The sequence below is a fragment of the Triturus cristatus genome, chromosome 11, assembly GCF_964204655.1.
Source record: "Triturus cristatus chromosome 11, aTriCri1.1, whole genome shotgun sequence".
Taxonomy (NCBI): domain Eukaryota; kingdom Metazoa; phylum Chordata; class Amphibia; order Caudata; family Salamandridae; genus Triturus; species Triturus cristatus.
Window position 1 is genome coordinate 1,141,191,327 of NC_140594.1, and position 26,115 is coordinate 1,141,217,441.

Below are 26,115 nucleotides of genomic sequence, written 5' to 3' on the forward strand. Positions count from 1 at the left end.
AACATATTTATTACCAGCACATGTGAGTGGTGACTCTGCTTTTTGGAAAATAGCATCTAATAGGACAATGAATGTAGCAGATGGGGCGATCGAGATGCCTGCCTAAGTATTTCATTTTTTTTTTAATTTAACGTCTGATTAATCTGTTCATGATATTTCCGTTTTGTGACATGTTGCATTAAAACAAATCCTGCTTGGAGAACATATAAAAATTTGCACTGCATTGGCCGGGAATCGAACCCGGGTCAACTGCTTGGGAAGCAGCTATGCTCACCACTATACCACCAACGCCCTATGATGTGGGTGCTCTCGGTTCTAAAGATTACAACCCCGAGTTCAATGACTATCTTGCACCAGTTTCAATGGTGCATTTGGTTTAGATACCAACATGAAAAGCAGTAGAAAGTTTCTTGTAGAGGGTAAGGAACTGGGGATTGAAACCAAGGCCAAATCTGTGCAGAAGAGTAGAAATGGAAAGCAGTAGTACAAATAGTGGAAATGAACATATTTAGGCAGCATTGGAAGCAAAGCAGCGAAGAGAAAGAGAGTGCCTTCCATGAAATGCCCAGGAGAATGATAAGAGCAGAACGAAAAGGCAAGAATGACATTCAAAGCATGCCCAGAAAAACGTGTGACGGTCCCACCAGTCATTTATGCTTATAATTGGGTATCTTTACTTTCAAAGTATGGGGTTGATCCTTTGGCGATCACTCTCTTGTATTTCAGCAGAGACAGATAGTTGAGAAGTCTTTTCTCACATAGCTAGCACAAGCCTGCGCTTTTCCTTGCTGGTAGCGTGGAAATGACAGATTGGTCCTCAGAAGAAAAAACAAGAAATATTATAGCAGAGGATGGTTTCGATCCATCGACCTCTGGGTTATGGGCCCAGCACGCTTCCGCTGCGCCACTCTGCTCCCTTGTAAAAGTGTTCTCTTTATGCAGAGGAGGAGCTTTCAGGGAAGTGGCGAGGGATTGGTGGGTCTCGCTCCTCATTTGCCTAAGCATGCTGCAATGTATGCTGGGTGCAGAAAATCTTCATCTTCTCGTCTCACAGTCAGTCATAACTGAAAGTGCAGACCCTCTTGGGAACTAGCAGTTTCAGGCCTTTACCAAGATAGCAGCTCTCTAACCCTCTCCTCTCTCTTTGATCGTAGCGCTAGCATGCTCAGGATTTGATTTTAACTGGGAGCCAGAGATCTACCCGGTGAGGGCTTGCCCGGTGTGAGGCTTTTGAGCGTTTGGGAGCGTTCGGGACGTGAGGACGTTGGACAGGAAATGTTGCCATCTTGAAATATCCAACCTTCCTGCTGTCGTGAGAGGCTCTTTCCATGGACATCTGCCTCTTGGAGTCCTCTCAACTTGCTCTCTGATATAACATTTTGTGAGCTGCAGTTACATCCGATGGCTACAAGGTGGCGCTGCATTCAGGTGAGAGAACAAGTGTGCACAAAATCGTTGGGGACTTTTGCCAGATTCATCGGTGGATCTTGCCTACTTTTATTCACATGCTAGATATTGCCTAGAAATGCTTTTTAATATAGAGATGCTAGAGTTAGAATGTCTGGTCGGGGTTCAGCCCTTTCATTGTCTACCGCCCGCAACATATTTATTACCAGCACATGTGAGTGGTGACTCTGCTTTTTGGAAAATAGCATCTAATAGGACAATGAATGTAGCAGATGGGGCGATCGAGATGCCTGCCTAAGTATTTCATTTTTTTTTTAATTTAACGTCTGATTAATCTGTTCATGATATTTCCGTTTTGTGACATGTTGCATTAAAACAAATCCTGCTTGGAGAACATATAAAAATTTGCACTGCATTGGCCGGGAATCGAACCCGGGTTTACTGCTTGGGAAGCAGCTATGCTCACCACTATACCACCAACGCCCTATGATGTGGTTGCTCTCGGTTCTAAAGATTACAACCCCGAGTTCAATCACTATCTTGCACCAGTTTCAATGGTGCATTTGGTTTAGATACCAACATGAAAAGCAGTAGAAAGTTTCTTGTAGAGGGTAAGGAACTGGGGATTGAAACCAAGGCCAAATCTGTGCAGAAGAGAAGAAATGGAAAGCAGTAGTACAAATAGTGGAAATGAACATATTTAGGCAGCATTGGAAGCAAAGCAGCGAAGAGAAAGAGAGTGCCTTCCATGAAATGCCCAGGAGAATGATAAGAGCAGAACGAAAAGGCAAGAATGACATTCAAAGCATGCCCAGAAAAACGTGTGACGGTCCCACCAGTCATTTATGCTTATAATTGGGTATCTTTACTTTCAAAGTATGGGGTTGATCCTTTGGCGATCACTCTCTTGTATTTCAGCAGAGACAGATAGTTGAGAAGTCTTTTCTCACATAGCTAGCACAAGCCTGCGCTTTTCCTTGCTGGTAGCGTGGAAATGACAGATTGGTTCTCAGAAGAAAAAATAAGAAATATTATAGCAGAGGATGGTTTCGATCCATCGACCTCTGGGTTATGGGCCCAGCACGCTTCCGCTGCGCCACTCTGCTCCCTTGTAAAAGTGCTCTCTTTATGCAGAGGAGGAGCTTTCAGCGAAGTGGCGAGGGATTGGTGGGTCTCGCTCCTCATTTGCCTAAGCATGCTGCAATGTATGCTGGGTGCAGAAAATCTTCATCTTCTCGTCTCACAGTCAGTCATAACTGAAAGTGCAGACCCTCTTGGGAACCAGCAGTTTCAGGCCTTTACCAAGATAGCAGCTCTCTAACCCTCTCCTCTCTCTTTGATCCTAGCGCTAGCATGCTCAGGATTTGATTTTAACTGGGAGCCAGAGATCTACCCGGTGAGGGCGAGGCTTTTGAGCGTTTGGGAGCGTTCGGGACGTGAGGACGTTGGACAGGAAATGTTGCCATCTTGAAATATCCAACCTTCCTGCTGTCATGAGAGGCTCTTTCCATGGACATCTGCCTCTTGGAGTCCTCTCAACTTGCTCTCTGATATAACATTTTGTGAGCTGCAGTTACATCCGATGGCTACAAGGTGGCGCTGCATTCAGGTGAGAGAACAAGTGTGCACAAAATCGTTGGGGACTTTTGCCAGATTCATCGGTGGATCTTGCCTACTTTTATTCACATGCTAGATATTGCCTAGAAATGCTTTTTAATATAGAGATGCTACAGTTAGAATGTCTAGTCGGGGTTCAGCCCTTTCATTGTCTACCGCCCGCAACATATTTATTACCAGCACATGTGAGTGGTGACTCTGCTTTTTGGAAAATAGCATCTAATAGGACAATGAATATAGCAGATGGGGCGATCGAGATGCCTGCCTAAGTATTTCATTTTTTTTTTAATTTAACGTCTGATTAATCTGTTCATGATATTTTCGTTTTGTGACATGTTGCATTAAAACAAATCCTGCTTGGAGAACATATAAAAATTTGCACTGCATTGGCCGGGAATCGAACCCGGGTCAACTGCTTGGGAAGCAGCCATGCTCACCACTATACCACCAACGCCCTATGATGTGGTTGCTCTCGGTTCTAAAGATTACAACCCCGAGTTCAATGACTATCTTGCACCAGTTTCAATGGTGCATTTGGTTTAGATACCAACATGAAAAGCAGTAGAAAGTTTCTTGTAGAGGGTAAGGAACTGGGGATTGAAACCAAGGCCAAATCTGTGCAGAAGAGAAGAAATGGAAAGCAGTAGTACAAATAGTGGAAATGAACATATTTAGGCAGCATTGGAAGCAAAGCAGCGAAGAGAAAGAGAGTGCCTTCCATGAAATGCCCAGGAGAATGATAAGAGCAGAACGAAAAGGCAAGAATGACATTCAAAGCATGCCCAGAAAAACGTGTGACGGTCCCACCAGTCATTTATGCTTATAATTGGGTATCTTTACTTTCAAAGTATGGGGTTGATCCTTTGGCGATCACTCTCTTGTATTTCAGCAGAGACAGATAGTTGAGAAGTCTTTTCTCACATAGCTAGCACAAGCCTGCGCTTTTCCTTGCTGGTAGCGTGGAAATGACAGATTGGTTCTCAGAAGAAAAAACAAGAAATATTATAGCAGAGGATGGTTTCGATCCATCGACCTCTGGGTTATGGGCCCAGCACGCTTCCGCTGCGCCACTCTGCTCCCTTGTAAAAGTGTTCTCTTTATGCAGAGGAGGAGCTTTCAGCGAAGTGGCGAGGGATTGGTGGGTCTCGCTCCTCATTTGCCTAAGCATGCTGCAATGTATGCTGGGTGCAGAAAATCTTCATCTTCTCGTCTCACAGTCAGTCATAACTGAAAGTGCAGACCCTCTTGGGAACTAGCAGTTTCAGGCCTTTACCAAGATAGCAGCTCTCTAACCCTCTCCTCTCTCTTTGATGCTAGCGCTAGCATGCTCAGGATTTGATTTTAACTAGGAGCCAGAGATCTACCCGGTGAGGGCTTGCCCGGTGTGAGGCTTTTGAGCGTTTGGGAGCGTTCGGGACGTGAGGACATTGGACAGGAAATGTTGCCATCATGAAATATCCAACCTTCCTGCTGTCGTGAGAGGCTCTTTCCATGGACATCTGCCTCTTGGAGTCCTCTCAACTTGCTCTCTGATATAACATTTTGTGAGCTGCAGTTACATCCGATGGCTACAAGGTGGCGCTGCATTCAGGTGAGAGAACAAGTGTGCAGAAAATCGTTGGGGACTTTTGCCAGTTTCATCGGTGGATCTTGCCTACTTTTATTCACATGCTAGATATTGCCTAGAAATGCTTTTTAATATAGAGATGCTAGAGTTAGAATCTCTGGTCGGGGTTCAGCCCTTTCATTGTCTACCGCCCGCAACATATTTATTACCAGCACATGTGAGTGGTGACTCTGCTTTTTGGAAAATAGCATCTAATAGGACAATGAATGTAGCAGATGGGGCGATCGAGATGCCTGCCTAAGTATTTCATTTTTTTTTAAATTTAACGTCTGATTAATCTGTTCATGATATTTCCGTTTTGTGACATGTTGCATTAAAACAAATCCTGCTTGGAGAACATATAAAAATTTGCACTGCATTGGCCGGGAATCGAACCCGGGTCAACTGCTTGGGAAGCAGCTATGCTCACCACTATACCACCAACGCCCTATGATGTGGGTGCTCTCGGTTCTAAAGATTACAACCCCGAGTTCAATGACTATCTTGCACCAGTTTCAATGGTGCATTTGGTTTAGATACCAACATGAAAAGCAGTAGAAAGTTTCTTGTAGAGGGTAAGGAACTGGGGATTGAAACCAAGGCCAAATCTGTGCAGAAGAGTAGAAATGGAAAGCAGTAGTACAAATAGTGGAAATGAACATATTTAGGCAGCATTGGAAGCAAAGCAGCGAAGAGAAAGAGAGTGCCTTCCATGAAATGCCCAGGAGAATGATAAGAGCAGACCGAAAAGGCAAGAATGACATTCAAAGCATGCCCAGAAAAACGTGTGACGGTCCCACCAGTCATTTATGCTTATAATTGGGTATCTTTACTTTCAAAGTATGGGGTTGATCCTTTGGCGATCACTCTCTTGTATTTCAGCAGAGACAGATAGTTGAGAAGTCTTTTCTCACATAGCTAGCACAAGCCTGCGCTTTTCCTTGCTGGTAGCGTGGAAATGACAGATTGGTCCTCAGAAGAAAAAACAAGAAATATTATAGCAGAGGATGGTTTCGATCCATCGACCTCTGGGTTATGGGCCCAGCACGCTTCCGCTGCGCCACTCTGCTCCCTTGTAAAAGTGTTCTCTTTATGCAGAGGAGGAGCTTTCAGCGAAGTGGCGAGGGATTGGTGGGTCTCGCTCCTCATTTGCCTAAGCATGCTGCAATGTATGCTGGGTGCAGAAAATCTTCATCTTCTCGTCTCACAGTCAGTCATAACTGAAAGTGCAGACCCTCTTGGGAACTAGCAGTTTCAGGCCTTTACCAAGATAGCAGCTCTCTAACCCTCTCCTCTCTCTTTGATCCTAGCGCTAGCATGCTCAGGATTTGATTTTAACTGGGAGCCAGAGATCTACCCGGTGAGGGCGAGGCTTTTGAGCGTTTGGGAGCGTTCGGGACGTGAGGACGTTGGACAGGAAATGTTGCCATCTTGAAATATCCAACCTTCCTGCTGTCATGAGAGGCTCTTTCCATGGACATCTGCCTCTTGGAGTCCTCTCAACTTGCTCTCTGATATAACATTTTGTGAGCTGCAGTTACATCCGATGGCTACAAGGTGGCGCTGCATTCAGGTGAGAGAACAAGTGTGCACAAAATCGTTGGGGACTTTTGCCAGTTTCATCGGTGGATCTTGCCTACTTTTATTCACATGCTAGATATTGCCTAGAAATGCTTTTTAATATAGAGATGCTACAGTTAGAATGTCTAGTCGGGGTTCAGCCCTTTCATTGTCTACCGCCCGCAACATATTTATTACCAGCACATGTGAGTGGTGACTCTGCTTTTTGGAAAATAGCATCTAATAGGACAATGAATGTAGCAGATGGGGCGATCGAGATGCCTGCCTAAGTATTTCATTTTTTTTTTAATTTAACGTCTGATTAATCTGTTCATGATATTTCCGTTTTGTGACATGTTGCATTAAAACAAATCCTGCTTGGAGAACATATAAAAATTTGCACTGCATTGGCCGGGAATCGAACCCGGGTCAACTGCTTGGGAAGCAGCTATGCTCACCACTATACCACCAATGCCCTATGATGTGGTTGCTCTCGGTTCTAAAGATTACAACCCCGTGTTCAATGACTATCTTGCACCAGTTTCAATGGTGCATTTGGTTTAGATACCAACATGAAAAGCAGTAGAAAGTTTCTTGTAGAGGGTAAGGAACTGGGGATTGAAACCAAGGCCAAATCTGTGCAGAAGAGAAGAAATGGAAAGCAGTAGTACAAATAGTGGAAATGAACATATTTAGGCAGCATTGGAAGCAAAGCAGCGAAGAGAAAGAGAGTGCCTTCCATGAAATGCCCAGGAGAATGATAAGAGCAGAACGAAAAGGCAAGAGTGACATTCAAAGCATGCCCAGAAAAACGTGTGACGGTCCCACCAGTCATTTATGCTTATAATTGGGTATCTTTACTTTCAAAGTATGGGGTTGATCCTTTGGCGATCACTCTCTTGTATTTCAGCAGAGACAGATAGTTGAGAAGTCTTTTCTCACATAGCTAGCACAAGCCTGCGCTTTTCCTTGCTGGTAGCGTGGAAATGACAGATTGGTTCTCAGAAGAAAAAACAAGAAATATTATAGCAGAGGATGGTTTCGATCCATCGACCTCTGGGTTATGGGCCCAGCACGCTTCCGCTGCGCCACTCTGCTCCCTTGTAAAAGTGTTCTCTTTATGCAGAGGAGGAGCTTTCAGGGAAGTGGCGAGGGATTGGTGGGTCTCGCTCCTCATTTGCCTAAGCATGCTGCAATGTATGCTGGGTGCAGAAAATCTTCATCTTCTCGTCTCACAGTCAGTCATAACTGAAAGTGCAGACCCTCTTGGGAACTAGCAGTTTCAGGCCTTTACCAAGATAGCAGCTCTCTAACCCTCTCCTCTCTCTTTGATCCTAGCGCTAGCATGCTCAGGATTTGATTTTAACTGGGAGCCAGAGATCTACCCGGTGAGGGCTTGCCCGGTGTGAGGCTTTTGAGCGTTTGGGAGCGTTCGGGACGTGAGGACATTGGACAGGAAATGTTGCCATCTTGAAATATCCAACCTTCCTGCTGTCGTGAGAGGCTCTTTCCATGGACATCTGCCTCTTGGAGTCCTCTCAACTTGCTCTCTGATATAACATTTTGTGAGCTGCAGTTACATCCGATGGCTACAAGGTGGCGCTGCATTCAGGTGAGAGAACAAGTGTGCACAAAATCGTTGGGGACTTTTGCCAGATTCATCGGTGGATCTTGCCTACTTTTATTCACGTGCTAGATATTGCCTAGAAATGCTTTTTAATATAGAGATGCTAGAGTTAGAATGTCTGGTCGGGGTTCAGCCCTTTCATTGTCTACCGCCCGCAACATATTTATTACCAGCACATGTGAGTGGTAACTCTGCTTTTTGGAAAATAGCATCTAATAGGACAATGAATGTAGCAGATGGGGCGATCAGGATGCCTGCCTAAGTATTTCATTTTTTTTTTAATTTAACGTCTGATTAATCTGTTCATGATATTTCCGTTTTGTGACATGTTGCATTAAAACAAATCCTGCTTGGAGAACATATAAAAATTTGCACTGCATTGGCCGGGAATCGAACCCGGGTCAACTGCTTGGGAAGCAGCTATGCTCACCACTATACCACCAACGCCCTATGATGGGGGTGCTCTCGGTTCTAAAGATTACAACCCCGAGTTCAATGACTATCTTGCACCAGTTTCAATGGTGCATTTGGTTTAGATACCAACATGAAAAGCAGTAGAAAGTTTCTTGTAGAGGGTAAGGAACTGGGGATTGAAACCAAGGCCAAATCTGTGCAGAAGAGAAGAAATGGAAAGCAGTAGTACAAATAGTGGAAATGAACATATTTAGGCAGCATTGGAAGCAAAGCAGCGAAGAGAAAGAGAGTGCCTTCCATGAAATGCCCAGGAGAATGATAAGAGCAGAACGAAAAGGCAAGAATGACATTCAAAGCATGCCCAGAAAAACGTGTGACGGTCCCACCAGTCATTTATGCTTATAATTGGGTATCTTTACTTTCAAAGTATGGGGTTGATCCTTTGGCGATCACTCTCTTGTATTTCAGCAGAGACAGATAGTTGAGAAGTCTTTTCTCACATAGCTAGCACAAGCCTGCGCTTTTCCTTGCTGGTAGCGTGGAAATGACAGATTGGTCCTCAGAAGAAAAAACAAGAAATATTATAGCAGAGGATGGTTTCGATCCATCGACCTCTGGGTTATGGGCCCAGCACGCTTCCGCTGCGCCACTCTGCTCCCTTGTAAAAGTGTTCTCTTTATGCAGAGGAGGAGCTTTCATCGAAGTGGCGAGGGATTGGTGGGTCTCGCTCCTCATTTGCCTAAGCATGCTGCAATGTATGCTGGGTGCAGAAAATCTTCATCTTCTCGTCTCACAGTCAGTCATAACTGAAAGTGCAGACCCTCTTGGGAACTAGCAGTTTCAGGCCTTTACCAAGATAGCAGCTCTCTAACCCTCTCCTCTCTCTTTGATCGTAGCGCTAGCATGCTCAGGATTTGATTTTAACTGGGAGCCAGAGATCTACCCGGTGAGGGCTTGCCCGGTGAGAGGCTTTTGAGCGTTTGGGAGCGTTCGGGACGTGAGGACGTTGGACAGGAAATGTTGCCATCTTGAAATATCCAACCTTCCTGCTGTCGTGAGAGGCTCTTTCCATGGACATCTGCCTCTTGGAGTCCTCTCAACTTGCTCTCTGATATAACATTTTGTGAGCTGCAGTTACATCCGATGGCTACAAGGTGGCGCTGCATTCAGGTGAGAGAACAAGTGTGCACAAAATCGTTGGGGACTTTTGCCAGATTCATCGGTGGATCTTGCCTACTTTTATTCACATGCTAGATATTGCCTAGAAATGCTTTTTAATATAGAGATGCTAGAGTTAGAATGTCTGGTCGGGGTTCAGCCCTTTCATTGTCTACCGCCCGCAACATATTTATTACCAGCACATGTGAGTGGTGACTCTGCTTTTTGGAAAATAGCATCTAATAGGACAATTAATGTAGCAGATGGGGCGATCGAGATGCCTGCCTAAGTATTTCATTTTTTTTTAATTTAACGTCTGATTAATCTGTTCATGATATTTCCGTTTTGTGACATGTTGCATTAAAACAAATCCTGCTTGGAGAACATATAAAAATTTGCACTGCATTGGCCGGGAATCGAACCCGGGTCAACTGCTTGGGAAGCAGCTATGCTCACCACTATACCACCAACGCCCTATGATGTGGGTGCTCTCGGTTCTAAAGATTACAACCCCGAGTTCAATGACTATCTTGCACCAGTTTCAATGGTGCATTTGGTTTAGATACCAACATGAAAAGCAGTAGAAAGTTTCTTGTAGAGGGTAAGGAACTGGGGATTGAAACCAAGGCCAAATCTGTGCAGAAGAGAAGAAATGGAAAGCAGTAGTACAAATAGTGGAAATGAACATATTTAGGCAGCATTGGAAGCAAAGCAGCGAAGAGAAAGAGAGTGCCTTCCATGAAATGCCCAGGAGAATGATAAGAGCAGAACGAAAAGGCAAAAATGACATTCAAAGCATGCCCAGAAAAACGTGTGACGGTCCCACCAGTCATTTATGCTTATAATTGGGTATCTTTACTTTCAAAGTATGGGGTTGATCCTTTGGCGATCACTCTCTTGTATTTCAGCAGAGACAGATAGTTGAGAAGTCTTTTCTCACATAGCTAGCACAAGCCTGCGCTTTTCCTTGCTGGTAGCGTGGAAATGACAGATTGGTCCTCAGAAGAAAAAACAAGAAATATTATAGCAGAGGATGGTTTCGATCCATCGACCTCTGGGTTATGGGCCCAGCACGCTTCCGCTGCGCCTCTCTGCTCCCTTGTAAAAGTGTTCTCTTTATGCAGAGGAGGAGCTTTCAGCGAAGTGGCGAGGGATTGGTGGGTCTCGCTCCTCATTTGCCTAAGCATGCTGCAATGTATGCTGGGTGCAGAAAATCTTCATCTTCTCGTCTCACAGTCAGTCATAACTGACAGTGCAGACCCTCTTGGGAACTAGCAGTTTCAGGCCTTTACCAAGATAGCAGCTCTCTAACCCTCTCCTCTCTCTTTGATCCTAGCGCTAGCATGCTAAGGATTTGATTTTAACTGGTAGTCAGAGATCTACCCGGTCAGGGCTTGCCCGGTGTGAGGCTTTTGAGCGTTTGGGAGCGTTCGGGACGTGAGGACATTGGACAGGAAATGTTGCCATCTTGAAATATCCAACCTTCCTGCTGTCGTGAGAGGCTCTTTCCATGGACATCTGCCTCTTGGAGTCCTCTCAACTTGCTCTCTGATATAACATTTTGTGAGCTGCAGTTACATCCGATGGCTACAAGGTGGCGCTGCATTCAGGTGAGAGAACAAGTGTGCACAAAATCGTTGGGGACTTTTGCCAGAATCATCGGTGGATCTTGCCTATTTTTATTCACATGCTAGATATTGCCTAGAAATGCTTTTTAATATAGAGATGCTAGAGTTAGAATGTCTGGTCGGGGTTCAGCCCTTTCATTGTCTACCGCCCGCAACATATTTATTACCAGCACATGTGAGTGGTGACTCTGCTTTTTGGAAAATAGCATCTAATAGGACAATGAATGTAGCAGATGGGGCGATCGAGATGCCTGCCTAAGTATTTCATTTTTTTTTTAATTTAACGTCTGATTAATCTGTTCATGATATTTCCGTTTTGTGACATGTTGCATTAAAACAAATCCTGCTTGGAGAACATATAAAAATTTGCACTGCATTGGCCGGGAATCGAACCCGGGTCAACTGCTTGGGAAGCAGCTATGCTCACCACTATACCACCAACGCCCTATGATGTGGTTGCTCTCGGTTCTAAAGATTACAACCCCGAGTTCAATGACTATCTTGCACCAGTTTCAATGGTGCATTTGGTTTAGATACCAACATGAAAAGCAGTAGAAAGTTTCTTGTAGAGGGTAAGGAACTGGGGATTGAAACCAAGGCCAAATCTGTGCAGAAGAGAAGAAATGGAAAGCAGTAGTACAAATAGTGGAAATGAACATATTTAGGCAGCATTGGAAGCAAAGCAGCGAAGAGAAAGAGAGTGCCTTCCATGAAATGCCCAGGAGAATGATAAGAGCAGAACGAAAAGGCAAGAATGACATTCAAAGCATGCCCAGAAAAACGTGTGACGGTCCCACCAGTCATTTATGCTTATAATTGGGTATCTTTACTTTCAAAGTATGGGGTTGATCCTTTGGCGATCACTCTGTTGTGTTTCAGCAGAGACAGATAGTTGAGAAGTCTTTTCTCACATAGCTAGCACAAGCCTGCGCTTTTCCTTGCTTGTAGCGTGGAAATGACAGATTGGTTCTCAGAAGAAAAAACAAGAAATATTATAGCAGAGGATGGTTTCGATCCATCGACCTCTGGGTTATGGGCCCAGCACGCTTCCGCTGCGCCACTCTGCTCCCTTGTAAAAGTGTTCTCTTTATGCAGAGGAGGAGCTTTCAGCGAAGTGGCGAGGGATTGGTGGGTCTCGCTCCTCATTTGCCTAAGCATGCTGCAATGTATGCTGGGTGCAGAAAATCTTCATCTTCTCGTCTCACAGTCAGTCATAACTGAAAGTGCAGACCCTCTTGGGAACTAGCAGTTTCAGGCCTTTACCAAGATAGCAGCTCTCTAACCCTCTCCTCTCTCTTTGATCCTAGCGCTAGCATGCTCAGGATTTGATTTTAACTGGGAGCCAGAGATCTACCCGGTGAGGGCTTGCCCGGTGTGAGGCTTTTGAGCGTTTGGGAGCGTTCGGGACGTGAGGACGTTGGACAGGAAATGTTGCCATCTTGAAATATCCAACCTTCCTGCTGTCGTGAGAGGCTCTTTCCATGGACATCTGCCTCTTGGAGTCCTCTCAACTTGCTCTCTGATATAACATTTTGTGAGCTGCAGTTACATCCGATGGCTACAAGGTGGCGCTGCATTCAGGTGAGAGAACAAGTGTGCACAAAATCGTTGGGGACTTTTGCCAGATTCATCGGTGGATCTTGCCTACTTTTATTCACATGCTAGATATTGCCTAGAAATGCTTTTTAATATAGAGATGCTAGAGTTAGAATGTCTGGTCGGGGTTCAGCCCTTTCATTGTCTACCGCCCGCAACATATTTATTACCAGCACATGTGAGTGGTGACTCTGCTTTTTGGAAAATAGCATCTAATAGGACAATTAATGTAGCAGATGGGGCGATCGAGATGCCTGCCTAAGTATTTCATTTTTTTTTAATTTAACGTCTGATTAATCTGTTCATGATATTTCCGTTTTGTGACATGTTGCATTAAAACAAATCCTGCTTGGAGAACATATAAAAATTTGCACTGCATTGGCCGGGAATCGAACCCGGGTCAACTGCTTGGGAAGCAGCTATGCTCACCACTATACCACCAACGCCCTATGATGTGGGTGCTCTCGGTTCTAAAGATTACAACCCCGAGTTCAATGACTATCTTGCACCAGTTTCAATGGTGCATTTGGTTTAGATACCAACATGAAAAGCAGTAGAAAGTTTCTTGTAGAGGGTAAGGAACTGGGGATTGAAACCAAGGCCAAATCTGTGCAGAAGAGAAGAAATGGAAAGCAGTAGTACAAATAGTGGAAATGAACATATTTAGGCAGCATTGGAAGCAAAGCAGCGAAGAGAAAGAGAGTGCCTTCCATGAAATGCCCAGGAGAATGATAAGAGCAGAACGAAAAGGCAAAAATGACATTCAAAGCATGCCCAGAAAAACGTGTGACGGTCCCACCAGTCATTTATGCTTATAATTGGGTATCTTTACTTTCAAAGTATGGGGTTGATCCTTTGGCGATCACTCTCTTGTATTTCAGCAGAGACAGATAGTTGAGAAGTCTTTTCTCACATAGCTAGCACAAGCCTGCGCTTTTCCTTGCTGGTAGCGTGGAAATGACAGATTGGTCCTCAGAAGAAAAAACAAGAAATATTATAGCAGAGGATGGTTTCGATCCATCGACCTCTGGGTTATGGGCCCAGCACGCTTCCGCTGCGCCTCTCTGCTCCCTTGTAAAAGTGTTCTCTTTATGCAGAGGAGGAGCTTTCAGCGAAGTGGCGAGGGATTGGTGGGTCTCGCTCCTCATTTGCCTAAGCATGCTGCAATGTATGCTGGGTGCAGAAAATCTTCATCTTCTCGTCTCACAGTCAGTCATAACTGACAGTGCAGACCCTCTTGGGAACTAGCAGTTTCAGGCCTTTACCAAGATAGCAGCTCTCTAACCCTCTCCTCTCTCTTTGATCCTAGCGCTAGCATGCTAAGGATTTGATTTTAACTGGTAGTCAGAGATCTACCCGGTCAGGGCTTGCCCGGTGTGAGGCTTTTGAGCGTTTGGGAGCGTTCGGGACGTGAGGACATTGGACAGGAAATGTTGCCATCTTGAAATATCCAACCTTCCTGCTGTCGTGAGAGGCTCTTTCCATGGACATCTGCCTCTTGGAGTCCTCTCAACTTGCTCTCTGATATAACATTTTGTGAGCTGCAGTTACATCCGATGGCTACAAGGTGGCGCTGCATTCAGGTGAGAGAACAAGTGTGCACAAAATCGTTGGGGACTTTTGCCAGAATCATCGGTGGATCTTGCCTATTTTTATTCACATGCTAGATATTGCCTAGAAATGCTTTTTAATATAGAGATGCTAGAGTTAGAATGTCTGGTCGGGGTTCAGCCCTTTCATTGTCTACCGCCCGCAACATATTTATTACCAGCACATGTGAGTGGTGACTCTGCTTTTTGGAAAATAGCATCTAATAGGACAATGAATGTAGCAGATGGGGCGATCGAGATGCCTGCCTAAGTATTTCATTTTTTTTTAAATTTAACGTCTGATTAATCTGTTCATGATATTTCCGTTTTGTGACATGTTGCATTAAAACAAATCCTGCTTGGAGAACATATAAAAATTTGCACTGCATTGGCCGGGAATCGAACCCGGGTCATCTGCTTGGGAAGCAGCTATGCTCACCACTATACCACCAACGCCCTATGATGTGGTTGCTCTCGGTTCTAAAGATTACAACCCCGAGTTCAATGACTATCTTGCACCAGTTTCAATGGTGCATTTGGTTTAGATACCAACATGAAAAGCAGTAGAAAGTTTCTTGTAGAGGGTAAGGAACTGGGGATTGAAACCAAGGCCAAATCTGTGCAGAAGAGAAGAAATGGAAAGCAGTAGTACAAATAGTGGAAATGAACATATTTAGGCAGCATTGGAAGCAAAGCAGCGAAGAGAAAGAGAGTGCCTTCCATGAAATGCCCAGGAGAATGATAAGAGCAGAACGAAAAGGCAAGAATGACATTCAAAGCATGCCCAGAAAAACGTGTGACGGTCCCACCAGTCATTTATGCTTATAATTGGGTATCTTTACTTTCAAAGTATGGGGTTGATCCTTTGGCGATCACTCTGTTGTGTTTCAGCAGAGACAGATAGTTGAGAAGTCTTTTCTCACATAGCTAGCACAAGCCTGCGCTTTTCCTTGCTTGTAGCGTGGAAATGACAGATTGGTTCTCAGAAGAAAAAACAAGAAATATTATAGCAGAGGATGGTTTCGATCCATCGACCTCTGGGTTATGGGCCCAGCACGCTTCCGCTGCGCCACTCTGCTCCCTTGTAAAAGTGTTCTCTTTATGCAGAGGAGGAGCTTTCAGCGAAGTGGCGAGGGATTGGTGGGTCTCGCTCCTCATTTGCCTAAGCATGCTGCAATGTATGCTGGGTGCAGAAAATCTTCATCTTCTCGTCTCACAGTCAGTCATAACTGAAAGTGCAGACCCTCTTGGGAACTAGCAGTTTCAGGCCTTTACCAAGATAGCAGCTCTCTAACCCTCTCCTCTCTCTTTGATCCTAGCGCTAGCATGCTCAGGATTTGATTTTAACTGGGAGCCAGAGATCTACCCGGTGAGGGCTTGCCTGGTGTGAGGCTTTTGAGCGTTTGGGAGCGTTCGGGACGTGAGGACATTGGACAGGAAATGTTGCCATCTTGAAATATCCAACCTTCCTGCTGTCGTGAGAGGCTCTTTCCATGGACATCTGCCTCTTGGAGTCCTCTCAACTTGCTCTCTGATATAACATTTTGTGAGCTGCAGTTACATCCGATGGCTACAAGGTGGCGCTGCATTCAGGTGAGAGAACAAGTGTGCAGAAAATCGTTGGGGACTTTTGCCAGTTTCATCGGTGGATCTTGCCTACTTTTATTCACATGCTAGATATTGCCTAGAAATGCTTTTTAATATAGAGATGCTAGAGTTAGAATGTCTGGTCGGGGTTCAGCCCTTTCATTGTCTACCGCCCGCAACATATTTATTACCAGCACATGTGAGTGGTGACTCTGCTTTTTGGAAAATAGCATCTAATAGGACAATGAATGTAGCAGATGGGGCGATCGAGATGCCTGCCTAAGTATTTCATTTTTTTTTTAATTTAACGTCTGATTAATCTGTTCATGATATTTCCGTTTTGTGACATGTTGCATTAAAACAAATCCTGCTTGGAGAACATATAAAAATTTGCACTGCATTGGCCGGGAATCGAACCCGGGTCAACTGCTTGGGAAGCAGCTATGCTCACCACTATACCACCAACGCCCTATGATGTGGGTGCTCTCGGTTCTAAAGATTACAACCCCGAGTTCAATGACTATCTTGCACCAGTTTCAATGGTGCATTTGGTTTAGATACCAACATGAAAAGCAGTAGAAAGTTTCTTGTAGAGGGTAAGGAACTGGGGATTGAGACCAAGGCCAAATCTGTGCAGAAGAGAAGAAATGGAAAGCAGTAGTACAAATAGTGGAAATGAACATATTTAGGCAGCATTGGAAGCAAAGCAGCGAAGAGAAAGAGAGTGCCTTCCATGAAATGCCCAGGAGAATGATAAGAGCAGAACGAAAAGGCAAGAATGACATTCAAAGCATGCCCAGAAAAACGTGTGACGGTCCCACCAGTCATTTATGCTTATAATTGGGTATCTTTACTTTCAAAGTATGGGGTTGATCCTTTGGCGATCACTCTCTTGTATTTCAGCAGAGACAGATAGTTGAGAAGTCTTTTCTCACATAGCTAGCACAAGCCTGCGCTTTTCCTTGCTGGTAGCGTGGAAATGACAGATTGGTCCTCAGAAGAAAAAACAAGAAATATTATAGCAGAGGATGGTTTCGATCCATCGACCTCTGGGTTATGGGCCCAGCACGCTTCCGCTGCGCCACTCTGCTCCCTTGTAAAAGTGTTCTCTTTATGCAGAGGAGGAGCTTTCAGCGAAGTGGCGAGGGATTGGTGGGTCTCGCTCCTCATTTGCCTAAGCATGCTGCAATGTATGCTGGGTGCAGAAAATCTTCATCTTCTCGTCTCACAGTCAGTCATAACTGAAAGTGCAGACCCTCTTGGGAACTAGCAGTTTCAGGCCTTTACCAAGATAGCAGCTCTCTAACCCTCTCCTCTCTCTTTGATCCTAGCGCTAGCATGCTCAGGATTTGATTTTAACTGGGAGCCAGAGATCTACCCGGTGAGGGCGAGGCTTTTGAGCGTTTGGGAGCGTTCGGGACGTGAGGACGTTGGAGAGGAAATGTTGCCATCTTGAAATGTCCAACCTTCCTGCTGTCATGAGAGGCTCTTTCCATGGACATCTGCCTCTTGGAGTCCTCTCAACTTGCTCTCTGATATAACATTTTGTGAGCTGCAGTTACATCCGATGGCTACAAGGTGGCGCTGCATTCAGGTGAGAGAACAAGTGTGCACAAAATCGTTGGGGACTTTTGCCAGATTCATCGGTGGATCTTGCCTACTTTTATTCACATGCTAGATATTGCCTAGAAATGCTTTTTAATATAGAGATGCTACAGTTAGAATGTCTAGTCGGGGTTCAGCCCTTTCATTGTCTACCGCCCGCAACATATTTATTACCAGCACATGTGAGTGGTGACTCTGCTTTTTGGAAAATAGCATCTAATAGGACAATGAATGTAGCAGATGGGGCGATCGAGATGCCTGCCTAAGTATTTCATTTTTTTTTAAATTTAACGTCTGATTAATCTGTTCATGATATTTCCGTTTTGTGACATGTTGCATTAAAACAAATCCTGCTTGGAGAACATATAAAAATTTGCACTGCATTGGCCGGGAATCGAACCCGGGTCAACTGCTTGGGAAGCAGCTATGCTCACCACTATACCACCAGCGCCCTATGATGTGGTTGCTCTCGGTTCTAAAGATTACAACCCCGAGTTCAATGACTATCTTGCACCAGTTTCAATGGTGCATTTGGTTTAGATACCAACATGAAAAGCAGTAGAAAGTTTCTTGTAGAGGGTAAGGAACTGGGGATTGAAACCAAGGCCAAATCTGTGCAGAAGAGAAGAAATGGAAAGCAGTAGTACAAATAGTGGAAATAAACATATTTAGGCAGCATTGGAAGCAAAGCAGCGAAGAGAAAGAGAGTGCCTTCCATGAAATGCCCAGGAGAATGATAAGAGCAGAACGAAAAGGCAAGAATGACATTCAAAGCATGCCCAGAAAAACGTGTGACGGTCCCACCAGTCATTTATGCTTATAATTGGGTATCTTTACTTTCAAAGTATGGGGTTGATCCTTTGGCGATCACTCTCTTGTATTTCAGCAGAGACAGATAGTTGAGAAGTCTTTTCTCACATAGCTAGCACAAGCCTGCGCTTTTCCTTGCTGGTAGCGTGGAAATGACAGATTGGTTCTCAGAAGAAAAAACAAGAAATATTATAGCAGAGGATGGTTTCGATCCATCGACCTCTGGGTTATGGGCCCAGCACGCTTCCGCTGCGCCACTCTGCTCCCTTGTAAAAGTGTTCTCTTTATGCAGAGGAGGAGCTTTCAGCGAAGTGGCGAGGGATTGGTGGGTCTCGCTCCTCATTTGCCTAAGCATGCTGCAATGTATGCTGGGTGCAGAAAATCTTCATCTTCTCGTCTCACAGTCAGTCATAACTGAAAGTGCAGACCCTCTTGGGAACCAGCAGTTTCAGGCCTTTACCAAGATAGCAGCTCTCTAACCCTCTCCTCTCTCTTTGATCCTAGCGCTAGCATGCTCAGGATTTGATTTTAACTGGGAGCCAGATATCTACCTGGTGAGGGCTTGCCCGGTGTGAGGCTTTTGAGCGTTTGGGAGCGTTCGGGACGTGAGGACATTGGACAGGAAATGTTGCCATCTTGAAATATCCAACCTTCCTGCTGTCGTGAGAGGCTCTTTCCATGGACATCTGCCTCTTGGAGTCCTCTCAACTTGCTCTCTGATATAACATTTTGTGAGCTGCAGTTACATCCGATGGCTACAAGGTGGCGCTGCATTCAGGTGAGAGAACAAGTGTGCACAAAATCGTTGGGGACTTTTGCCAGATTCATCGGTGGATCTTGCCTACTTTTATTCACATGCTAGATATTGCCTAGAAATGCTTTTTAATATAGAGATGCTAGAGTTAGAATGTCTGGTCGGGGTTCAGCCCTTTCATTGTCTACCGCCCGCAACATATTTATTACCAGCACATGTGAGTGGTGACTCTGCTTTTTGGAAAATAGCATCTAATAGGACAATTAATGTAGCAGATGGGGCGATCGAGATGCCTGCCTAAGTATTTCATTTTTTTTTTAATTTAACGTCTGATTAATCTGTTCATGATATTTCCGTTTTGTGACATGTTGCATTAAAACAAATCCTGCTTGGAGAACATATAAAAACTTGCACTGCATTGGCCGGGAATCGAACCCGGGTCAACTGCTTGGGAAGCAGCTATGCTCACCACTATACCACCAACGCCCTATGATGTGGGTGCTCTCGGTTCTAAAGATTACAACCCCGAGTTCAATGACTATCTTGCACCAGTTTCAATGGTGCATTTGGTTTAGATACCAACATGAAAAGCAGTAGAAAGTTTCTTGTAGAGGGTAAGGAACTGGGGATTGAAACCAAGGCCAAATCTGTGCAGAAGAGAAGAAATGGAAAGCAGTAGTACAAATAGTGGAAATGAACATATTTAGGCAGCATTGGAAGCAAAGCAGCGAAGAGAAAGAGAGTGCCTTCCATGAAATGCCCAGGAGAATGATAAGAGCAGAACGAAAAGGCAAAAATGACATTCAAAGCATGCCCAGAAAAACGTGTGACGGTCCCACCAGTCATTTATGCTTATAATTGGGTATCTTTACTTTCAAAGTATGGGGTTGATCCTTTGGCGATCACTCTCTTGTATTTCAGCAGAGACAGATAGTTGAGAAGTCTTTTCTCACATAGCTAGCACAAGCCTGCGCTTTTCCTTGCTGGTAGCGTGGAAATGACAGATTGGTCCTCAGAAGAAAAAACAAGAAATATTATAGCAGAGGATGGTTTCGATCCATCGACCTCTGGGTTATGGGCCCAGCACGCTTCCGCTGCGCCACTCTGCTCCCTTGTAAAAGTTTTCTCTTTATGCAGAGGAGGAGCTTTCAGCGAAGTGGCGAGGGATTGGTGGGTCTCGCTCCTCATTTGCCTAAGCATGCTGCAATGTATGCTGGGTGCAGAAAATCTTCATCTTCTCGTCTCACAGTCAGTCATAACTGAAAGTGCAGACCCTCTTGGGAACTAGCAGTTTCAGGCCTTTACCAAGATAGCAGCTCTCTAACCCTCTCCTCTCTCTTTGATCCTAGCGCTAGCATGCTCAGGATTTGATTTTAACTGGGAGCCAGAGATCTACCCGTGAGGGCTTGCCCGGTGTGAGGCTTTTGAGCGTTTGGGAGCGTTCGGGACGTGAGGACATTGGACAGGAAATGTTGCCATCTTGAAATATCCAACCTTCCTGCTGTCGTGAGAGGCTCTTTCCATGGACATCTGCCTCTTGGAGTCCTCTCAACTTGCTCTCTGATATAACATTTTGTGAGCTGCAGTTACATCCGATGGCTACAAGGTGGCGCTGCATTCAGGTGAGAGAACAAGTGTGCACAAAATCGTTGGGGACTTTTGCCAGATTCATCGGTGGATCTTGCCTACTTTTATTCACATGCTAGATATTGCCTAGAAATGCTTTTTAATATAGAGATGCTAGAGTTAGAATGTCTGGTCGGGGTTCAGCCCTTTCATTGTCTACCGCCCGCAACATATTTATTACCAGCACATGTGAGTGGTGACTCTGCTTTTTGGAAAATAGCATCTAATAGGACAATGAATGTAGCAGATGGGGCGATCGAGATGCCTGCCTAAGTATTTCATTTTTTTTTTAATTTAACGTCTGATTAATCTGTTCATGATATTTCCGTTTTGTGACATGTTGCATTAAAACAAATCCTGCTTGGAGAACATATAAAAATTTGCACTGCATTGGCCGGGAATCGAACAAGGGTCAACTGCTTGGGAAGCAGCTATGCTCACCACTATACCACCAACGCCCTATGATGTGGTTGCTCTCGGTTCTAAAGATTACAACCCCGAGTTCAATGACTATCTTGCACCAGTTTCAATGGTGCATTTGGTTTAGATACCAACATGAAAAGCAGTAGAAAGTTTCTTGTAGAGGGTAAGGAACTGGGGATTGAAACCAAGGCCAAATCTGTGCAGAAGAGAAGAAATGGAAAGCAGTAGTACAAATAGTGGAAATGAACATATTTAGGCAGCATTGGAAGCAAAGCAGCGAAGAGAAAGAGAGTGCCTTCCATGAAATGCCCAGAAGAATGATAAGAGCAGAACGAAAAGGCAAGAATGACATTCAAAGCATGCCCAGAAAAACGTGTGACGGTCCCACCAGTCATTTATGCTTATAATTGGGTATCTTTACTTTCAAAGTATGGGGTTGATCCTTTGGCGATCACTCTGTTGTGTTTCAGCAGAGACAGATAGTTGAGAAGTCTTTTCTCACATAGCTAGCACAAGCCTGCGCTTTTCCTTGCTTGTAGCGTGGAAATGACAGATTGGTTCTCAGAAGAAAAAACAAGAAATATTATAGCAGAGGATGGTTTCGATCCATCGAACTCTGGGTTATGGGCCCAGCACGCTTCCGCTGCGCCACTCTGCTCCCTTGTAAAAGTGTTCTCTTTATGCAGAGGAGGAGCTTTCAGCGAAGTGGCGAGGGATTGGTGGGTCTCGCTCCTCATTTGCCTAAGCATGCTGCAATGTATGCTGGGTGCAGAAAATCTTCATCTTCTCGTCTCACAGTCAGTCATAACTGAAAGTGCAGACCCTCTTGGGAACTAGCAGTTTCAAGCCTTTACCAAGATAGCAGCTCTCTAACCCTCTCCTCTCTCTTTGATCCTAGCGCTAGCATGCTCAGGATTTGATTTTAACTGGGAGCCAGAGATCTACCCGGTGAGGGCTTGCCTGGTGTGAGGCTTTTGAGCGTTTGGGAGCGTTCGGGACGTGAGGACATTGGACAGGAAATGTTGCCATCTTGAAATATCCAACCTTCCTGCTGTCGTGAGAGGCTCTTTCCATGGACATCTGCCTCTTGGAGTCCTCTCAACTTGCTCTCTGATATAACATTTTGTGAGCTGCAGTTACATCCGATGGCTACAAGGTGGCGCTGCATTCAGGTGAGAGAACAAGTGTGCAGAAAATCGTTGGGGACTTTTGCCAGTTTCATCGGTGGATCTTGCCTACTTTTATTCACATGCTAGATATTGCCTAGAAATGCTTTTTAATATAGAGATGCTAGAGTTAGAATGTCTGGTCGGGGTTCAGCCCTTTCATTGTCTACCGCCCGCAACATATTTATTACCAGCACATGTGAGTGGTGACTCTGCTTTTTGGAAAATAGCATCTAATAGGACAATGAATGTAGCAGATGGGGCGATCGAGATGCCTGCCTAAGTATTTCATTTTTTTTTTTAATTTAACGTCTGATTAATCTGTTCATGATATTTCCGTTTTGTGACATGTTGCATTAAAACAAATCCTGCTTGGAGAACATATAAAAATTTGCACTGCATTGGCCGGGAATCGAACCCGGGTCAACTGCTTGGGAAGCAGCTATGCTCACCACTATATCACCAACGCCCTATGATGTGGGTGCTCTCGGTTCTAAAGATTACAACCCCGAGTTCAATGACTATCTTGCACCAGTTTCAATGGTGCATTTGGTTTAGATACCAACATGAAAAGCAGTAGAAAGTTTCTTGTAGAGGGTAAGGAACTGGGGATTGAAACCAAGGCCAAATCTGTGCAGAAGAGAAGAAATGGAAAGCAGTAGTACAAATAGTGGAAATGAACATATTTAGGCAGCATTGGAAGCAAAGCAGCGAAGAGAAAGAGAGTGCCTTCCATGAAATGCCCAGGAGAATGATAAGAGCAGAACGAAAAGGCAAGAATGACATTCAAAGCATGCCCAGAAAAACGTGTGACGGTCCCACCAGTCATTTATGCTTATAATTGGGTATCTTTACTTTCAAAGTATGGGGTTGATCCTTTGGCGATCACTCTCTTGTATTTCAGCAGAGACAGATAGTTGAGAAGTCTTTTCTCACATAGCTAGCACAAGCCTGCGCTTTTCCTTGCTGGTAGCGTGGAAATGACAGATTGGTCCTCAGAAGAAAAAACAAGAAATATTATAGCAGAGGATGGTTTCGATCCATCGACCTCTGGGTTATGGGCCCAGCACGCTTCCGCTGCGCCACTCTGCTCCCTTGTAAAAGTGTTCTCTTTATGCAGAGGAGGAGCTTTCAGCGAAGTGGCGAGGGATTGGTGGGTCTCGCTCCTCATTTGCCTAAGCATGCTGCAATGTATGCTGGGTGCAGAAAATCTTCATCTTCTCGTCTCACAGTCAGTCATAACTGAAAGTGCAGACCCTCTTGGGAACTAGCAGTTTCAGGCCTTTACCAAGATAGCAGCTCTCTAACCCTCTCCTCTCTCTTTGATCCTAGCGCTAGCATGCTCAGGATTTGATTTTAACTGGGAGCCAGAGATCTACCCGGTGAGGGCGAGGCTTTTGAGCGTTTGGGAGCGTTCGGGACGTGAGGACGTTGGAGAGGAAATGTTGCCATCTTGAAATATCCAACCTTCCTGCTGTCATGAGAGGCTCTTTCCATGGACATCTGCCTCTTGGAGTCCTCTCAACTTGCTCTCTGATATAACATTTTGTGAGCTGCAGTTACATCCGATGGCTACAAGGTGGCGCTGCATTCAGGTGAGAGAACAAGTGTGCACAAAATCGTTGGGGACTTTTGCCAGATTCATCGGTGGATCTTGCCTACTTTTATTCACATGCTAGATATTGCCTAGAAATGCTTTTTAATATAGAGATGCTACAGTTAGAATGTCTAGTCGGGGTTCAGCCCTTTCATTGTCTACCGCCCGCAACATATTTATTACCAGCACATGTGAGTGGTGACTCTGCTTTTTGGAAAATAGCATCTAATAGGACAATGAATGTAGCAGATGGGGCGATCGAGATGCCTGCCTAAGTATTTCATTTTTTTTTTAATTTAACGTCTGATTAATCTGTTCATGATATTTCCGTTTTGTGACATGTTGCATTAAAACAAATCCTGCTTGGAGAACATATAAAAATTTACACTGCATTGGCCGGGAATTGAACCCGGGTCAACTGCTTGGGAAGCAGCTATGCTCACCACTATACCACCAGCGCCCTATGATGTGGTTGCTCTCGGTTCTAAAGATTACAACCCCGAGTTCAATGACTATCTTGCACCAGTTTCAATGGTGCATTTGGTTTAGATACCAACATGAAAAGCAGTAGAAAGTTTCTTGTAGAGGGTAAGGAACTGGGGATTGAAACCAAGGCCAAATCTGTGCAGAAGAGAAGAAATGGAAAGCAGTAGTACAAATAGTGGAAATGAACATATTTAGGCAGCATTGGAAGCAAAGCAGCGAAGAGAAAGAGAGTGCCTTCCATGAAATGCCCAGGAGAATGATAAGAGCAGAACGAAAAGGCAAGAATGACATTCAAAGCATGCCCAGAAAAACGTGTGACGGTCCCACCAGTCATTTATGCTTATAATTGGGTATCTTTACTTTCAAAGTATGGGGTTGATCCTTTGGCGATCACTCTCTTGTATTTCAGCAGAGACAGATAGTTGAGAAGTCTTTTCTCACATAGCTAGCACAAGCCTGCGCTTTTCCTTGCTGGTAGCGTGGAAATGACAGATTGGTTCTCAGAAGAAAAAATAAGAAATATTATAGCAGAGGATGGTTTCGATCCATCGACCTCTGGGTTATGGGCCCAGCACGCTTCCGCTGCGCCACTCTGCTCCCTTGTAAAAGTGTTCTCTTTATGCAGAGGAGGAGCTTTCAGCGAAGTGGCGAGGGATTGGTGGGTCTCGCTCCTCATTTGCCTAAGCATGCTGCAATGTATGCTGGGTGCAGAAAATCTTCATCTTCTCGTCTCACAGTCAGTCATAACTGAAAGTGCAGACCCTCTTGGGAACCAGCAGTTTCAGGCCTTTACCAAGATAGCAGCTCTCTAACCCTCTCCTCTCTCTTTGATCCTAGCGCTAGCATGCTCAGGATTTGATTTTAACTGGGAGCCAGATATCTACCCGGTGAGGGCTTGCCCGGTGTGAGGCTTTTGAGCGTTTGGGAGCGTTCGGGACGTGAAGACATTGGACAGGAAATGTTGCCATCTTGAAATATCCAACCTTCCTGCTGTCGTGAGAGGCTCTTTCCATGGACATCTGCCTCTTGGAGTCCTCTCAACTTGCTCTCTGATATAACATTTTGTGAGCTGCAGTTACATCCGATGGCTACAAGGTGGCGCTGCATTCAGGTGAGAGAACAAGTATGCACAAAATCGTTGGGGACTTTTGCCAGATTCATCGGTGGATCTTGCCTACTTTTATTCACATGCTAGATATTGCCTAGAAATGCTTTTTAATATAGAGATGCTAGAGTTAGAATGTCTGGTCGGGGTTCAGCCCTTTCATTGTCTACCGCCCGCAACATATTTATTACCAGCACATGTGAGTGGTGACTCTGCTTTTTGGAAAATAGCATCTAATAGGACAATTAATGTAGCAGATGGGGCGATCGAGATGCCTGCCTAAGTATTTCATTTTTTTTTTAATTTAACGTCTGATTAATCTGTTCATGATATTTCCGTTTTGTGACATGTTGCATTAAAACAAATCCTGCTTGGAGAACATATAAAAATTTGCACTGCATTGGCCGGGAATCGAACCCGGGTCAACTGCTTGGGAAGCAGCTATGCTCACCACTATACCCCCAACGCCCTATGATGTGGGTGCTCTCGGTTCTAAAGATTACAACCCCGAGTTCAATGACTATCTTGCACCAGTTTCAATGGTGCTTTTGGTTTAGATACCAACATGAAAAGCAGTAGAAAGTTTCTTGTAGAGGGTAAGGAACTGGGGATTGAAACCAAGGCCAAATCTGTGCAGAAGAGAAGAAATGGAAAGCAGTAGTACAAATAGTGGAAATGAACATATTTAGGCAGCATTGGAAGCAAAGCAGCGAAGAGAAAGAGAGTGCCTTCCATGAAATGCCCAGGAGAATGA

General features: G+C 44.8%; 14 non-coding genes across 14 annotated transcripts; all 14 read right to left on the reverse strand.

Annotated features, from left to right (window-relative positions):
- Nucleotides 1-219: 219 nt before the first annotated feature.
- Nucleotides 220-291, reverse strand: TRNAG-CCC (transfer RNA glycine (anticodon CCC)). Its single transcript has one exon. It is a non-coding gene; the product is annotated as a tRNA-Gly (tRNA).
- A 1,527-nt stretch (nt 292-1,818) lies between these two features.
- On the reverse strand, nt 1,819-1,890 carry TRNAG-CCC (transfer RNA glycine (anticodon CCC)). The gene has a single exon. It is a non-coding gene; the product is annotated as a tRNA-Gly (tRNA).
- A 1,516-nt stretch (nt 1,891-3,406) lies between these two features.
- TRNAG-CCC (transfer RNA glycine (anticodon CCC)) lies at nt 3,407-3,478 on the reverse strand. The gene has a single exon. It is a non-coding gene; the product is annotated as a tRNA-Gly (tRNA).
- Nucleotides 3,479-5,005: 1,527 nt separating this feature from the next.
- Nucleotides 5,006-5,077, reverse strand: TRNAG-CCC (transfer RNA glycine (anticodon CCC)). The gene has a single exon. It is a non-coding gene; the product is annotated as a tRNA-Gly (tRNA).
- A 1,516-nt stretch (nt 5,078-6,593) lies between these two features.
- On the reverse strand, nt 6,594-6,665 carry TRNAG-CCC (transfer RNA glycine (anticodon CCC)). The gene has a single exon. It is a non-coding gene; the product is annotated as a tRNA-Gly (tRNA).
- A 1,527-nt stretch (nt 6,666-8,192) lies between these two features.
- Nucleotides 8,193-8,264, reverse strand: TRNAG-CCC (transfer RNA glycine (anticodon CCC)). Its single transcript has one exon. It is a non-coding gene; the product is annotated as a tRNA-Gly (tRNA).
- Nucleotides 8,265-9,790: 1,526 nt separating this feature from the next.
- TRNAG-CCC (transfer RNA glycine (anticodon CCC)) lies at nt 9,791-9,862 on the reverse strand. Its single transcript has one exon. It is a non-coding gene; the product is annotated as a tRNA-Gly (tRNA).
- A 1,527-nt stretch (nt 9,863-11,389) lies between these two features.
- Nucleotides 11,390-11,461, reverse strand: TRNAG-CCC (transfer RNA glycine (anticodon CCC)). Its single transcript has one exon. It is a non-coding gene; the product is annotated as a tRNA-Gly (tRNA).
- A 1,526-nt stretch (nt 11,462-12,987) lies between these two features.
- Nucleotides 12,988-13,059, reverse strand: TRNAG-CCC (transfer RNA glycine (anticodon CCC)). Its single transcript has one exon. It is a non-coding gene; the product is annotated as a tRNA-Gly (tRNA).
- Nucleotides 13,060-16,185: 3,126 nt separating this feature from the next.
- TRNAG-CCC (transfer RNA glycine (anticodon CCC)) lies at nt 16,186-16,257 on the reverse strand. The gene has a single exon. It is a non-coding gene; the product is annotated as a tRNA-Gly (tRNA).
- Nucleotides 16,258-17,773: 1,516 nt separating this feature from the next.
- TRNAG-CCC (transfer RNA glycine (anticodon CCC)) lies at nt 17,774-17,845 on the reverse strand. The gene has a single exon. It is a non-coding gene; the product is annotated as a tRNA-Gly (tRNA).
- Nucleotides 17,846-19,372: 1,527 nt separating this feature from the next.
- TRNAG-CCC (transfer RNA glycine (anticodon CCC)) lies at nt 19,373-19,444 on the reverse strand. The gene has a single exon. It is a non-coding gene; the product is annotated as a tRNA-Gly (tRNA).
- A 3,126-nt stretch (nt 19,445-22,570) lies between these two features.
- Nucleotides 22,571-22,642, reverse strand: TRNAG-CCC (transfer RNA glycine (anticodon CCC)). Its single transcript has one exon. It is a non-coding gene; the product is annotated as a tRNA-Gly (tRNA).
- Nucleotides 22,643-24,158: 1,516 nt separating this feature from the next.
- On the reverse strand, nt 24,159-24,230 carry TRNAG-CCC (transfer RNA glycine (anticodon CCC)). Its single transcript has one exon. It is a non-coding gene; the product is annotated as a tRNA-Gly (tRNA).
- Between the last annotated feature and the right edge of the window lie 1,885 nt (nt 24,231-26,115).